The sequence below is a fragment of the Capricornis sumatraensis genome, chromosome 10 (genome assembly GCF_032405125.1).
Source record: "Capricornis sumatraensis isolate serow.1 chromosome 10, serow.2, whole genome shotgun sequence".
Classification (NCBI taxonomy): Eukaryota; Metazoa; Chordata; class Mammalia; order Artiodactyla; family Bovidae; genus Capricornis; species Capricornis sumatraensis.
This window is the reverse complement of record NC_091078.1, coordinates 101,451,388-101,464,785: the sequence shown is the minus strand read 5'-3', so window position 1 is coordinate 101,464,785 and position 13,398 is coordinate 101,451,388. Positions and strand designations below refer to the sequence as shown.

Sequence of the window (13,398 nt, the reverse complement as noted above, 5' to 3'; positions counted from 1 at the left end):
GACAATGCTGTATTGTGAAGCCACAGACAGTGAATGATAAGAGATGCAAAGTAACAGGAAGAAAAAAAATCACAAGAGTACAAAAAGGAGAGAGAGAAAAGACAGTATCTATAGAAAAATATATATCTAAAACGTTCAAATTACACAAAAAAGAATGGTCTCTGTTATTTTTCATACTGAACATATGATTCTGTGATTATCAGTACACACGTCTACGTCGGTCTTGTGTCCATGGTTCTTAGATCATGGCTCCCGAGACTCTTGGAATTCCTCCAGGGTAGAGGATGGGGAGAACCTTGTTATCGTATTTGGTGTTTTGTCCTCAGTTCCTGAAATAGCTTCAGAGTATAAAGGTGAAATGGGTGTCTTATTATTGATAACCCCTTGCAACTACATCTGAATTTCTGCTAACGAGGTAACTTTATATAAAGGTCCTAGGTAACCCGAACCAAGCCATGTGATAAGAGGGTTGGAACTTTCAGTTCAACCCATCCCACCCAACCCAACTCCCATCCAAGGAAAGAAAGAGGGACTAGAGATTACACTCAGTCACCAGAGGCCAAGTAAATAATCCAGTTGCCTGGGTAATGAAACTTCCATAAAAACCCCTGAGGACTGGGTCTGGAGAGTTTCCCGGTTGGTGAACACATGGAGGTGCTGGGAGAAAGCAGGGAAGCTCTAATCTCTTCCCTCATACCTTTCCCTTCACACCTCTTCCATCCACCTGTTTCTGAGTTATATCTTTTAGCAAAAAAGCTGTAGTGTCATAAGTAAAATATTTTCCCAAGTTCTCTGGGTCGTTCTGCTTAATAGTAAATTAATCATTCCCGAGGAGCAGCTTATGGAAGGTGCTCTAGCCAGCTGGTCAGCAGCACAGGGGACAACTGGACTTGGGACTGGCAGGAAAGGGTGACGGGAGGCAGTCTCACGGGACTGAGCCCTCAGCCTGTGGGATCTGATGTTATCCTCACATAGTGTCAGAACTGCTTTAAACTGGAAGACACCCAGCTAGTGTTGCAGAGGACTGTGTGGAAGGAAAAAACACCCCAGCCCTTTGGTGACCAAAAATGAAGTGTTTTGTGTGAGTAATAAAGGAGAGATACAAGAATATTTTTTACTTTATACAACACTGATGTCTTTTGCAAAGATTTTTCTGCCAGTTTTGATGGCAGTTAATTTTTTTTAACCTCATTTTTAGGTGAATCCCACTAAAAGAGTAAAAAAATAATTGCCCATTAAAGATACTCTAGATGTGACAATGTGTGACTCATCTAAATGAGGAAACTGATTTATTCAATTGATTTTATTCAGTAAAACTACAAATCTTCATAATGATGAAAGCAGGATGTAAAAGTCAAGCTTGTCTTGATTTCTGTACCAATCTACAAACCAATCTGTACCCTAATGCAACAGAAGGACACAGAACCATAAGCAGAAAACAAGGAATACATATCACATCCTAGTAGGTAACCCAGGGCAGGTAATTGACACTGCGGCCTAAGTTCTCCTGAGCTCTAACCGGATCAGAAACCTTCATTCCCATTCTCAAGAAGCTGAACTGCTGACAACTAGAAGACAGACTGAATTCTATCTTTATGCAAAGAAACTTAAGCAAGGTCACCTTACACCTACGGCCCTCTGGGCAAACATTCTTAGGAAGAATACATTTATCTCACTCATAGTTATCTGCTTAAACTTAATTTGATTCTATGTTCAGTGCAACTCATCACAAATCACGTAAAGACAATGTATGATAACCAAAGAATATGGAAAACGGAAGAAAGCTTAACAAAGAACTATTTCAAGCCCTAACAATCACACTCGCAGTAACAAAATGGGGTAGATTATTTTCTTCAGCTGCTTTGTATTCTTGTAGCAGACAACAGTGCCACAGAGCAGAAAACTTAGAGCCTGTTCTTTCGCCTAGAAGAATGCACAGTTGCCACCTGAGCCATCTACAGTGACTGGAAACAATCTACTGTTGTTGGAAAGGCTGTGGTGAGCTTCAGCCAGCAAGCAGGGCTGAAGACATTCCGTGCGACGCCAAAGTGGTTCTTTATACGTGCATCTGCACTGCTCCTCAACAGGAGACTTTTATTAATAGACCAGGAGTATGCTCCCTAAGACTGTGTATGTTCTCATGAGCCTCTGTTTCAATCAAGTCCCAGAAATCATTTTCCACAGAGCATCTTCATATGGAAGGTTATATCAGTCTTCAGTTCCTCTGAAGCACTAGTCCACGATTAAACTTCCTACGAAGAAATGCTTAGAAATAGAGATGAGAATTAGGGCTCTGTTTCACTCTTATGGCCATGCATTCATTTCGTGACTTTTTCATTTTTAAAAGAAAAGTGCTGCTGAGATGGAAACCATCTCAATAAATGCAGGGTCAGTCATTACACACACACACACACACAGACTCAAGTTCTGGGGAACTCAGTATCACTTCTAGAGTCATTGGTGCAGAACGGCTTTTGCCTCTGCATTAACAATGAGAGAGAACAGGGTATTCCATGAACCAGGAGAGAAGAAACCCACACAGAAAGCCTTCAGCAGCACTTGCTCTCGAGCACTGCAGCCACATTTACAACACTCAAACCAAGATCTGTGTCGTGAAGAAGCTCTACGTTTATTGCTGACTTATCTTTGTTAGCTGGATCTCACAAAACAACCATTCTCTCACTGAAAAGAAATAAACGGAGTTTAGGAGGAAACTAAGGTCTTCCTTTTTAAGGTGATACAACTTTGAAGGTTCAAAGATGAAGCTGTTCAATTTCTACCACAGAACAGACAAATTTTAGTGAAACACTACTTATGTATGTTAGACAGAACTGAAAAAACTGAAAACATATTTCCTAACTCATTAGTGATACTATATACTTCAAAATATCGTTCATTTATTTTAAACTTGTTTCATTTCTTTCTCTGTTTGATATAATGAAACAGAGTAAGCAATAAAGTCCATTTTTGGAATCCCTTGTTGTTTATATATTTAGTCTTCCATTTAGTCAGGATGGAGAAGGGAATGGCAACCCACTCCAGTATTCTTGCCTGGAGAATCCCACGGACAGAGGAGCCTGGTGGACTGCAGTCCACGGGGTCACAAGGGGTCGGACACGACTGAGTGACTAGCACTTTAAGTCAGAAAGGCAATAGGCTTGAAAAAGAGGTTAATAGTTTTTCCTATGTGGAGATGGCTTGAGAACCAAAACCCTTCACATTTCCAAAGATAGCAGAGGTTTGCATGAAGGAGTTCAACAACTTCCCAGCACACTTCTGAGTCAGACCTTCACTCAATCTAACTCTCCTACAGTGTTTTACATTTAAGAGCTCAACTCAGGAATTCCTATCGATAGCCACAGAATCTTAGAAGAAATATCAGAAGCTTAGTCCAATTCCCAACTGGAATCGAGGAGTTTTTTTCCTACAAGAGGCATGATGTGTGGTTCTCCGGCCTCGGCTGGGTCACCCAAGGCAGCCCGCCTCAGAACGGGACAGTTCCATCGTGGAGCCTGTTCTTACACTGTGCTCGTGCCATATTCCTGAAAGTGAAGGTGAACGTGAAGTCAGTCGTGTCCGACGCTTTGCGACCCCATGGACTGGAGCCCACCAGGCTCCTCCATCCATGGAATCTGCCAGGCAAGAGTACTGGAGCGGGGTGCCATTTCCTTCTCCAGGGGACCTTCCCAACCCAGGGATTGAACCCAGGTCTCCTGCATTGCAGGCAGATGCTTTACCATCTGAGCCACCTGTCACATTCCTAAGGCAAGTATAAATGATTTTCATATTACCCCCAAAATTCTGTAGAGGCCACTTTTCTGACTTTTATTCTTGCTGTAAATACAGGATACATGCAGCCTGGTTTGTATACAAAACAATCAATGAATCATGGGAAGAAAATATAACTTCACTTATATTTTTTATCCATCCTTTTCACATCTGTTTTTGTGTTATGAGATACATAATATGTGAAAGTCACTCACTTGTGTCCGACTCTTTGCAACCCCATGGAATTCTCCAGGCCAGAACACTGGAGTGGGTAGCTTTTCCCTTCTCCAGGAGATCTTCCCAACCCAGGGATTGAACCCAGGTCTCCCCCATTGCAGGCAGATTCTTTACCAACTGAGCCACAAGGGAGGCCCAACATAATATACAGGAACAATTATATAAAATATGAAAATATAAGAGACACAGTAAAATGTGTGGGTGAGCAAAATAATTTGGAGGCTACTAGTCTCCATAGTTCAGAGAAGGCAATGGCACCCCACTCCAGTACTCTTGCCTGGTGAATCCCATGGACAGAGGAGCCTGGTGGGCTGCAGTCTAAGGGGGCGCTAGGAGTCAGACACGACTGAGCGACCTCACTTTCACTTTTCACTTTCATGCCTTGGAGAAGGAAATGGCAACCCACTCCAGTGTTCTTGCCTGGAGGATCCCAGGGACGGGGGAGCCTGGTGGGCTGCCGTCTATGGTGTCGCACACAGTCAGACACAACTGAAGCAACTTAGCAGCATAGTTAATAACCTTCCCTTTATTGTTTTTTTAAAATTAGGTCATAGGAGGCCTACCTATATGATTATGAATCTTCAACAGATATTAAATACTCATAAACAGTGTAGCATCAACCATGTATAAATAACACGTTCAGCATCAGACTCCAAGGGCACCCAAATAATAGAGTGAAAGGCAAAGGAGTCCAGAAGTGGCAGCAAAGAAATGGGACCATCCAGCTCTCCATCAAGCTTACTCCATGCGTGTGGCAACCATGTACACAGACACAGACACAGACACACACACACAGACACAGACACACACACACACACAGACACACACACACACAGACACACACAGACACACACACCCTCCGACACCCAGAAGGGGGATAGAGACCTGAGAGCCTATCTTTCATTATCCTTCCAACCTAAATCTAAAAACTGAATCTAATTTGACTGAATTTATCTACCTTTAACTGGAGGAGGAAATGGCAACCCACTCCAGTATTCTTGCCTGAAAAATCCTACAGACAGAGGAGGCTGGCAGGCTATAGTCCTTGGAGTCACACAGAGTCAGACATGACTGCGTGCCTGACCATGAGCATTATCTACCTTTAAAGGCCTAAGCTGGATTCTCCAGAATCTTAATATTCAAAGTGACCCCCAGAATATATCAAGCCCATTTCAATTAACATTTAAAATATAGTTATCCTTGAAATTAGTTTTCAAGTATAGTACTGTTTAGAAAACACTATCAAAATCCTTATTACACAAAAGTAGAAAATACTCTACGTTTTTAAATAAAATGTTCATGTTGCCACAGGGAGTACCCTAAAAACAAGGCAAGGAAATGAAGAATGAGTCTTTCAGAAACTGCTCTATCCAGGACCTTTAAAAGAGACAAGCAATTTAAATTAAATCAGGTTTTCAAAGGCTCCCCTAGTAGCTTAGCTGGTAAAGCATCTGCCTGCAATACAGGAGCCCCCTGGTTCTATCCCTGGGTTGGGAAGATCCCCTAAAGAAGGAAATGGCAACCCACTCCAGTATTCTTGCCTGGAGAATTTCACGGACAGAGAAGCCTGGCAGGCTACAGTCCATGGGGCCGCAAAGAGCTGGACACGACTGAGCGACTAACACACACAGGTTTTCAAAGCACATTGTCTATCTTCTGGTTATTTAAAACCAAAACCACCTTATTGACCAAAGTAAAAATCCTGAAGCTATTTACTAACCACAAGAGATTATGCAAAAGTTCAGAATTTGTGCCAACATTTGTTAAAAGTTAGTTCCAAGACCAAGTTGGTAAATAAAAATAAGACTTTGGGATTATTATGACGGTTAACCAAGAAACTTCGTTTAAAATACACTACAGCCAGTAAGAATCACAAACCTAATGCAGAAAAATTAGCCATTTCATTAAATATTCTCAGCAGTACCAGAAGGTATCAGCAGAGGGCCTCTAGAAACAGTGGTACACAAGTTTTCTAAAAACATCTTTCCCAAGTAAACCAGGAAATGAATTACTTCCCTGGTACTGATATTTGCCAAAAAGAAAGTATAAGTTCAAATTAATTTGTCAACATCTGATTAAGACTCTAGCTCAGAAATGAAATCTGGGAATTTCTCTTAAACTAAAAAAATTCACCCCCAAACGAAGCAAGCAATATTCAAATGTCAAATATTGCTTTTCAGGGTACCACTCTGCCCTGTAGGACCAAACTTTTCTAACAGTTTAAACAAAAGTGCCAGCTCTTCAGAATACTGTTTTAAAAAACCATCTGATATCTATTGTCATTCAGTCACCAAGTCACGCCTGACTGTTTGCAGCGCACCAGGCTTCCCTGTCCTTCACCATCTCCCAGAGCTTGCTCAGACTCATGTCCATTAAGCTGGTGATGCCATCCAAACATCTCATCCTCTGTTGCCCCCTTCTCCTCCTGCCCTCAAGACATCTAGGATCATAAAATCACAAATACGACAGAAAAGCAACATGTGCTACCTTACTGAGTAAACGAGGGCCCTACTGAACCACGCAGATCCACATCACTTCTGGTTTCCTGAGAAACTCCTATAACTTCAGAGGCTTCCTTTATCCCAGTAGGCTGCAAATTACATTATTTGGAGTTGGGAAGTCGTTTTTTTTAAAGATAAAACAAAGTTCACTAGCAAAGTCTTATAACATTCTTAAAATTACTGAGCATCTGTATTTTTAAAGCACTATCGACAAAAATCTCAACTGTTCTGAATTAAATTCTATGACTTTCACCAGATGAAAATCAGAGATATGAAAAAGATTGCAAAAAGGAAAAGCAACTTCAAACTAGAGTTAAATATATTAAAAGAAGCATATCGGATCTTAGAATCAGAAAAGTGATAGGGACTTCCCTGGCAAATCCAGTGGCTAAGACTCTGGGCTTCCAATGCAGCAAGCCTGGGTTTGAGTCCTGGTAAGGGAACTAGATCCCACATGCTGCAACTAAGACCTGGAGCAATGAAATAAATAAACAAGAAAAGCAATAGCTAAGTTCTTGTCACCTGTGGACACTGTATTCTGTTTTGGAGACCATAATTTAGGAAGAATACCGAAGAACTAGAACAACCAAGAGCTGATGGACCAGTATGACTAAGTATTCAAAATGACGATGTGAGAATACCCCAGTGCTTACTCCAGCAGCACATATACTAGAATAGGAACACAGAGTATAGTAACGTGGGCCCTGCAGAGGGATGACACTCGAATTCCTGAAGCACTCCGTATTTTTCATGGGCCTCTAGCGTCCTTAGTGAATTGTTTAAAACACAGATTTACATCTGTGACTCTCAAGGATCTTCCTGATTTGCAGTTTCCTGATGGACCCCAGGGAGACTCCAAATTCATCTAGCATCCCAGAATCTCACTGCTAGAAGGCCATTCTTTAGGTCAGTTTTCTCTTTCAGCTACCTCCAGGCATTACTGATGGCTACAAGATTAGTTTTGGTAAGACCCACAATAGCAAAGGGTAGTAGTCAGAAGGATGACTTTTGTTACTCATCTGTAAAAGATGACCAGAGTTGTTTCAAAGTAGTAACAGAAGACAAACAAGGGTAGTGGGGAAATCAGCCTTTGTCACTGCTCACATTCAAAAAGCTTATTTAAGTTATTTTGAAAAAGGAAAAACTTTGTCTCCCTTTCTTGTCCCCTACTTGATCATAACAATCATGTTCTTCAATTCTCTGACATACAAACAGGATAAAAAGACAAGAAAGTTGAACATGAAATCAGAAGGAAACCAGGAATCTGTCCCTAGTATCACAGTTAGCTGCATTACCTCAGGCTGTTTTCCCAACATTTTTGGGTCTGTAAAATGAGAAGCTTGCTTAGGCTTAGCCCATAGTCTTAATAGTCTTTGAGTTCTTGCTAATCACCTGGCAATACCCAGCGATCTTTTGGCTGAAAGTCATTTGTGTTGCAAGGGGCTCATTTTGCAACCAAGGTTTCTAAATTCTTAGCTTCTTCATAACAATGATATCGAAATCTGTGTCAGGGCTCTTTACCCCAATAAAATGTTACTGTGATAAAATAAAATGTAATTGCCAGTTCTATAGCTCAGTCAGTAAAGAATCCACCTGCAATGCAGGAGACCTGGGTTGGGAAGATCTCCTGGAGGAGGAAACGGCAACCTACTCCAGTATTCTGGCCGGGGAAATCCCATGGACAGAGGAGTCTGGTGAGCTACAGTCCACGGGGGTCACAAGAATCGGACACAACTTTGCGACTAAACTACCACCAACAAAAATTTTACTTGATCTTTGGCTAAAGATACATTTTTGTAATATATAAACCAATAAATCCTTGCTAATTCTTTTTACAAAGAGATTTCTCCAAGACTGATTTTTGAAATCAAACATCTTTTACATATTTTAAAGGATTCTATTTAGGAAACAAGATGCTTTCAAAGTCAAACCATACATAAAATGAGACACTAATGCCTAATAAATATATGCTGATCCTGAAGTATGAAGTCTGGTCAGCTCCCACTGACTGACGAAATCACAGGTCACGATGATGTAACATCAAAACAAGTCAAATATTAACAAATACTTACTAAAGCCCAATACTGTGCTAACTGCCAAAGCTGCCTACCTTTCTTTACATATAATGCGGCATTATGATCACAATCTGTTCTAGTAATTATCTTCTATCATACATGATCCTGGTCTGTCCTTCTATTTATCTACCTATGAGTCTTTGGGAAGCTAACAGTCACAAGACAAATTCTTGTAACAATGTTCTGGATTAAAAAAAAATAAAAAATAGTAGTGGACTTTGGGGGCCAAAATTCTCCCTCCCTCTTAAGATTGAAGGCTACTGATAAAGTACTCAAATTCTCCGTGAATAAAAGGGGAAAGCAGAAGGTATAGGTACATACTATGTTCCTTTAGAGGTCTAATTACTCTAAAGTCTCTCTATATTTTTTAATATAAAGGAAAAGGAGGTTAAATTTAACTTAAAGAGTAAATTTGCCTTTGCATTATGTTGAGCCTTCATCACAGAAGGAATACAACTCAGATGTTAAAAACAAAACCAAACAGAACTTGGAGAGGCATCCTTATGATGATAACTGTGCATGGTAAGTCTACCAAGGTCAAGAACATCCTAGCTACACCTTCAATTCCACTCTTAGGAAAATCACATTAAAAGTCAGCATAAGATCATTAAGGATAATAAAGGTATCTTGTGGGTCACCACAGAAGCATACTGCATTAAAACAAACATACACATTCTGGACCTCCTTGTGGCTCAGCTGGTAAAGAATCCACCTGCAAAGAGGGAGACCTGGGTTTGATCCCTGGGTTGGGAAGTTTCATTTCACACATTTCATTTCACACATTCTAGACCTCTGAGTTAGGGTCAATAAGCCTAAAAGTTACTTCCTTTGGCATACAAGTTTTGTTCTAAAAAGTACCTTTACTAGAGAACTGAAAACACAACTTCATCTCTGATTTATCCCTACTTTTCCATCCCGTATCATTTCTTTGATGACATCATTTCCTTGATAGTATCAGCTACCAAACTGACACTAAATACACAAACGAGAAAGATCTCTATTGGTTTTCATTTTAAAAATACAATTTTCAATGTTTTCGTTTTTAGGAAAACAGACATTATTTTACTAGTTCTCCCAAGCAGACTTTAGGACTTTCAATTTTATCTTTAATTATTTTAAAAAGTATTTATTTACTCACTTATTTGGCTGCCCTGGGTCTCAGCTGTGGCATATGGGATCTTTGGCTACAGTGTATGGGATCCAGTTCCCCAACCCGGGATTGAACCCAGACCCCACTGCAGTGGAAGCCTGGAGTTCCAGCCACTGGACCACCAGGGAATTCACTTTATTTATTTATTTATTTATTTAATTGGAGGATAACTGCTTTACAATTTGTGCTGGTTTCGGCCATACAACAGTATCTCTATTTTTAATTCTAACATTGTCAGTAAATTCTACCCACTCTTCTATCGTCAATTCCATTTCCACAGTTACCAACTCAGTTCAGTACTTTAAAAGAGCGCCTACTACTACGTATGATAGTCACTACTCAATCCAGCCCATATCTTAACAATTTCCTGAGCTAGTGACTTCTCAAGGTATAATTCCTTCATTGTTAATGGCCTGTCACAGTAGGAGTCATCTCCTCACTTCCGCCTACTTCTCCTGGTCTAGGGGTACCACCTTGTGGTCAGCAACAGGAATTATCCTTCCCATCACCTCGTTTCTTTCCCCTTTGGAAGAACATTATACCTAGGCGTTCTGGTTTTGCACACAGCTCAATTAACTCAATCTTACAAACCTCCCTTTCATTTGAACAGAGTAGAATGCCATCCTGCAGCAATTTACTGTGGAGGGTAGTGTTCCTTATTTATAAACCCTGGGAAATCCACATACTCTAAGTCTACAAGCTATTTGTTACTGAATGAGAAAGAATGGCTTTTAGTCTACACCTTTGACAAGGCCACTGGACATGACTATTTTAAAAGCTACATATAAACACAGTAAGTTTATTTAAAAACAAAACAAAACACAGTAGGCCCCAAATGGAGTCTCTTATGCTAATTCTCATATCATCAAACTGAGAACTAAATTACAGTTTTTTGCCTCTCCCAGAAATGGACTCAAACCAGCCAACCAGGAACTGCTGATTAGCACTAGTTAGGTAACCCTTGCGGGAGAAGGCAATGGCACCCCACTCCAGTACTCTTGCCTGGAAAAATCCCATGGACAGAGGAGCCTGGTAGGCTGCAGTCCATGGGGTCGCTAAGAGTCCGACACGACTGAGCGACTTCACTTTCACTTTTCACTTTCATGCATTGGAGAAGGAAATGGCAACCCACTCCAGTGTTCTTGCCTGGAGAATCCCAGGGACGGGGGAGCCTCTGGGCTGCCGTCTATGGGGTCACACAGAGTCAGACACGACTGAAGCGACTTAGCAGCAGCAGCAGCAGCATGTAACCCTTGCCATCCTCTGTAAGGAGAGTAACCTAGCAATAACCAACACACTTTTTGTAACTTCCTGTTCCTGCTCCCTTCTGCCTAGAAGTCTTTTATTCTGTACAGCTCTTCAGAGTTCGTTTCTATTTGCTCAGACTGAATGCTGCCCAATTCATGAATTGTCAAATAAAGTCAGTAAGCTCTTGACTTGGTTCAATTTCGTTTTTTTGAAAAGTACTAACACCACCCTTATGGCAGAAAGTGAAGAGGAACTAAAAAGCCTCTTGATGAAAGTGAAAGAGGAGAGTGAAAAAGTTGGCTTAAAGCTCAACATTCAGAAAACGAAGATCATGGCATCTGATCCCATCACTTCATGGCAAATAGATGGGGAAACAGTGGAAACAGTGTCAGACTTTATCTTTTTGGGCTCCAAAATCACTGCAGATGGTGACTGCAGCCATGAAATTAAAAGACGCTTACTCCTTGGAAGAAAAGTTATGGCCAACCTAGATAGCATATCGAAAAGCAGAGACATTACTTTCCCAACAAAGGTCCGTTTAGTTAAGGCTATGGTTTTTCCAGTGGTCATGTACGGATGCGAGAGTTGGACTGTAAAGAAAGCTGAGTGCTGAAGAATTGATGCTTTTAAGCTGTGGTGTTGGAGAAGACTCTTGAGAGTCCCTTGAACTGCAAGGAGATCCAACCAGTCCATTCTAAAGGAGATTGGTCCTGGGATTTCTTTGGAAGGAATGATGCTAAAGCTGAAACTCCAGTACTTTGGCCACCTCATGCGAAGAGTTGACTCACTGGAGAAGACTCTGATGCTGGGAGGAATTGGGGGCAGGAGGAAAAGGGGACGACAGAGGATGAGATGGCTGGATGGCATCACTGACTCAATGGACGTGAGTTTGAGTGAACTCTGGGAGATGGTGATGGACAGGGAGACCTGGTGTGCTGGATTCATGGGGTCACAAAGGGCTGGACGCGACTGAACTGAACACTTAGACCATGCAACCTAAGTTTAAATAAGACATACAGATTAAACTCTCATTAGTAAGAAACGTTTCAAGTATTGCTCCTCACCCATCAGGCAAGGCAGACGGGTGGCTACAGCTAACGGCCTTGAAGTGCATTGTCATGTTCTCCCCTTTAACAATGCCAAAAAAAATCCAACTTCCGTAACATTTCCTCACAGTACAGGCCTTTGGGACCTTACCCTTTGCTGTTCCCCCAGGTCTCCCTTCAGAGGTTTGGTCTGCTTCCTCGCATCCTCCAGGTCTTTGCTTGTGTATCAGTGAGGTCTTCCCCAACCACTCTGCTTAAAACTTCCCTCCCTAGGAATCTTTATCTTCTTACGCAACTGTCACATTGTGCACTTTACTTATATGTTTTGCTTACCTCCTCCTAAACTTCTCCAGTGCGAGTATTTTTGTTTGTTTGATTCACTCATGTATTCTCAGCGCCTAAGACTGTGGTGGGCAAAGTATGGGCCGAGGCCCAGACGCTGTTCACCAGTCAAACCCCAGCATGCCCGTTCATTTACATATTATGGGTGACTGATTTCACGCTCCGACACAACTGAGTAGTTGCAAGACAGACCAGATGGTGGAAAATACTTACAATGACTACGTACAGAAAAAGTGTGGAGATCCCTAACCTAAAACAATGGTAGGTCTAACACTCAGTGGAACAATTACTGAACAATTACCGAGCAAACACACACAGGGGGGAAATGTCTCCCATCCCACAGTATTTTATACAGATAAAATGGAAGAGTGTCTACACTGAGATATCACTATGAAGCCCTCCCCAGGCTGGCCCCCTGCGGCCTCTCTGAGGCCATCCTGTACTACTGTCCCCCGTCACTCAGTTTTCCACACTGGTCTTGCTATTCCCTGGACAATCAGGCGGGGAACGTGAGCTCCTACCCTGGAGTTACTTCATCCGTCTGAGTAGAGAGCCAGCCTCATGACTCATTTCTTCATCTCCTCAAGTCTTCACTCAAACGTTACTTTCTCAGCGAGGCTTACCTTACGTTATACGGCAACTCCCCTCCCCTCTGTACACAGCCCTAATCTCTTTCTTTCTCTAATTCTGCTCTTTTCTCCCCATAATACTCATCACACTTCATCGTAACATATTATTCATTTTTATATCTACTGTATGTTATCTCCTTCAATACAGAGTAAGCCTCCATAACGGCACAAATTTTTGCCTGTTTCATTTTCTGGTGTATTCTAACTACCTAGAAAACTGCCCAGTACATAGTTGGTATTTAATAAGTACTGATGAATAATTAAATGAAAGATAACTCCATTTCAAAAACTTCTCCACATACATTCTCAAACTCCCTAACTAGATATCGTTTCTTGCTCCCTATCTATTTACTACTAATTCATCAAACCAATAATTCAAGGGCCAAAGTACTGGACGCGTGC

At 41.4% G+C, this 13,398-nt stretch overlaps 1 protein-coding gene and 1 non-coding gene across 2 annotated transcripts in view; one reads left to right on the top strand and one right to left on the bottom strand.

Annotated features, from left to right (window-relative positions):
• TMCC1 (transmembrane and coiled-coil domain family 1) overlaps window positions 1–13,398 on the bottom strand; it is a 107,943-nt gene that overhangs the window by 92,339 nt on the left and 2,206 nt on the right. The gene's annotated exons all lie outside the window — the stretch shown is intronic.
• LOC138088075 (U6 spliceosomal RNA) lies at window positions 7,152–7,255 on the top strand. Its single transcript, XR_011145662.1, has one exon. It is a non-coding gene; the product is annotated as a U6 spliceosomal RNA (small nuclear RNA).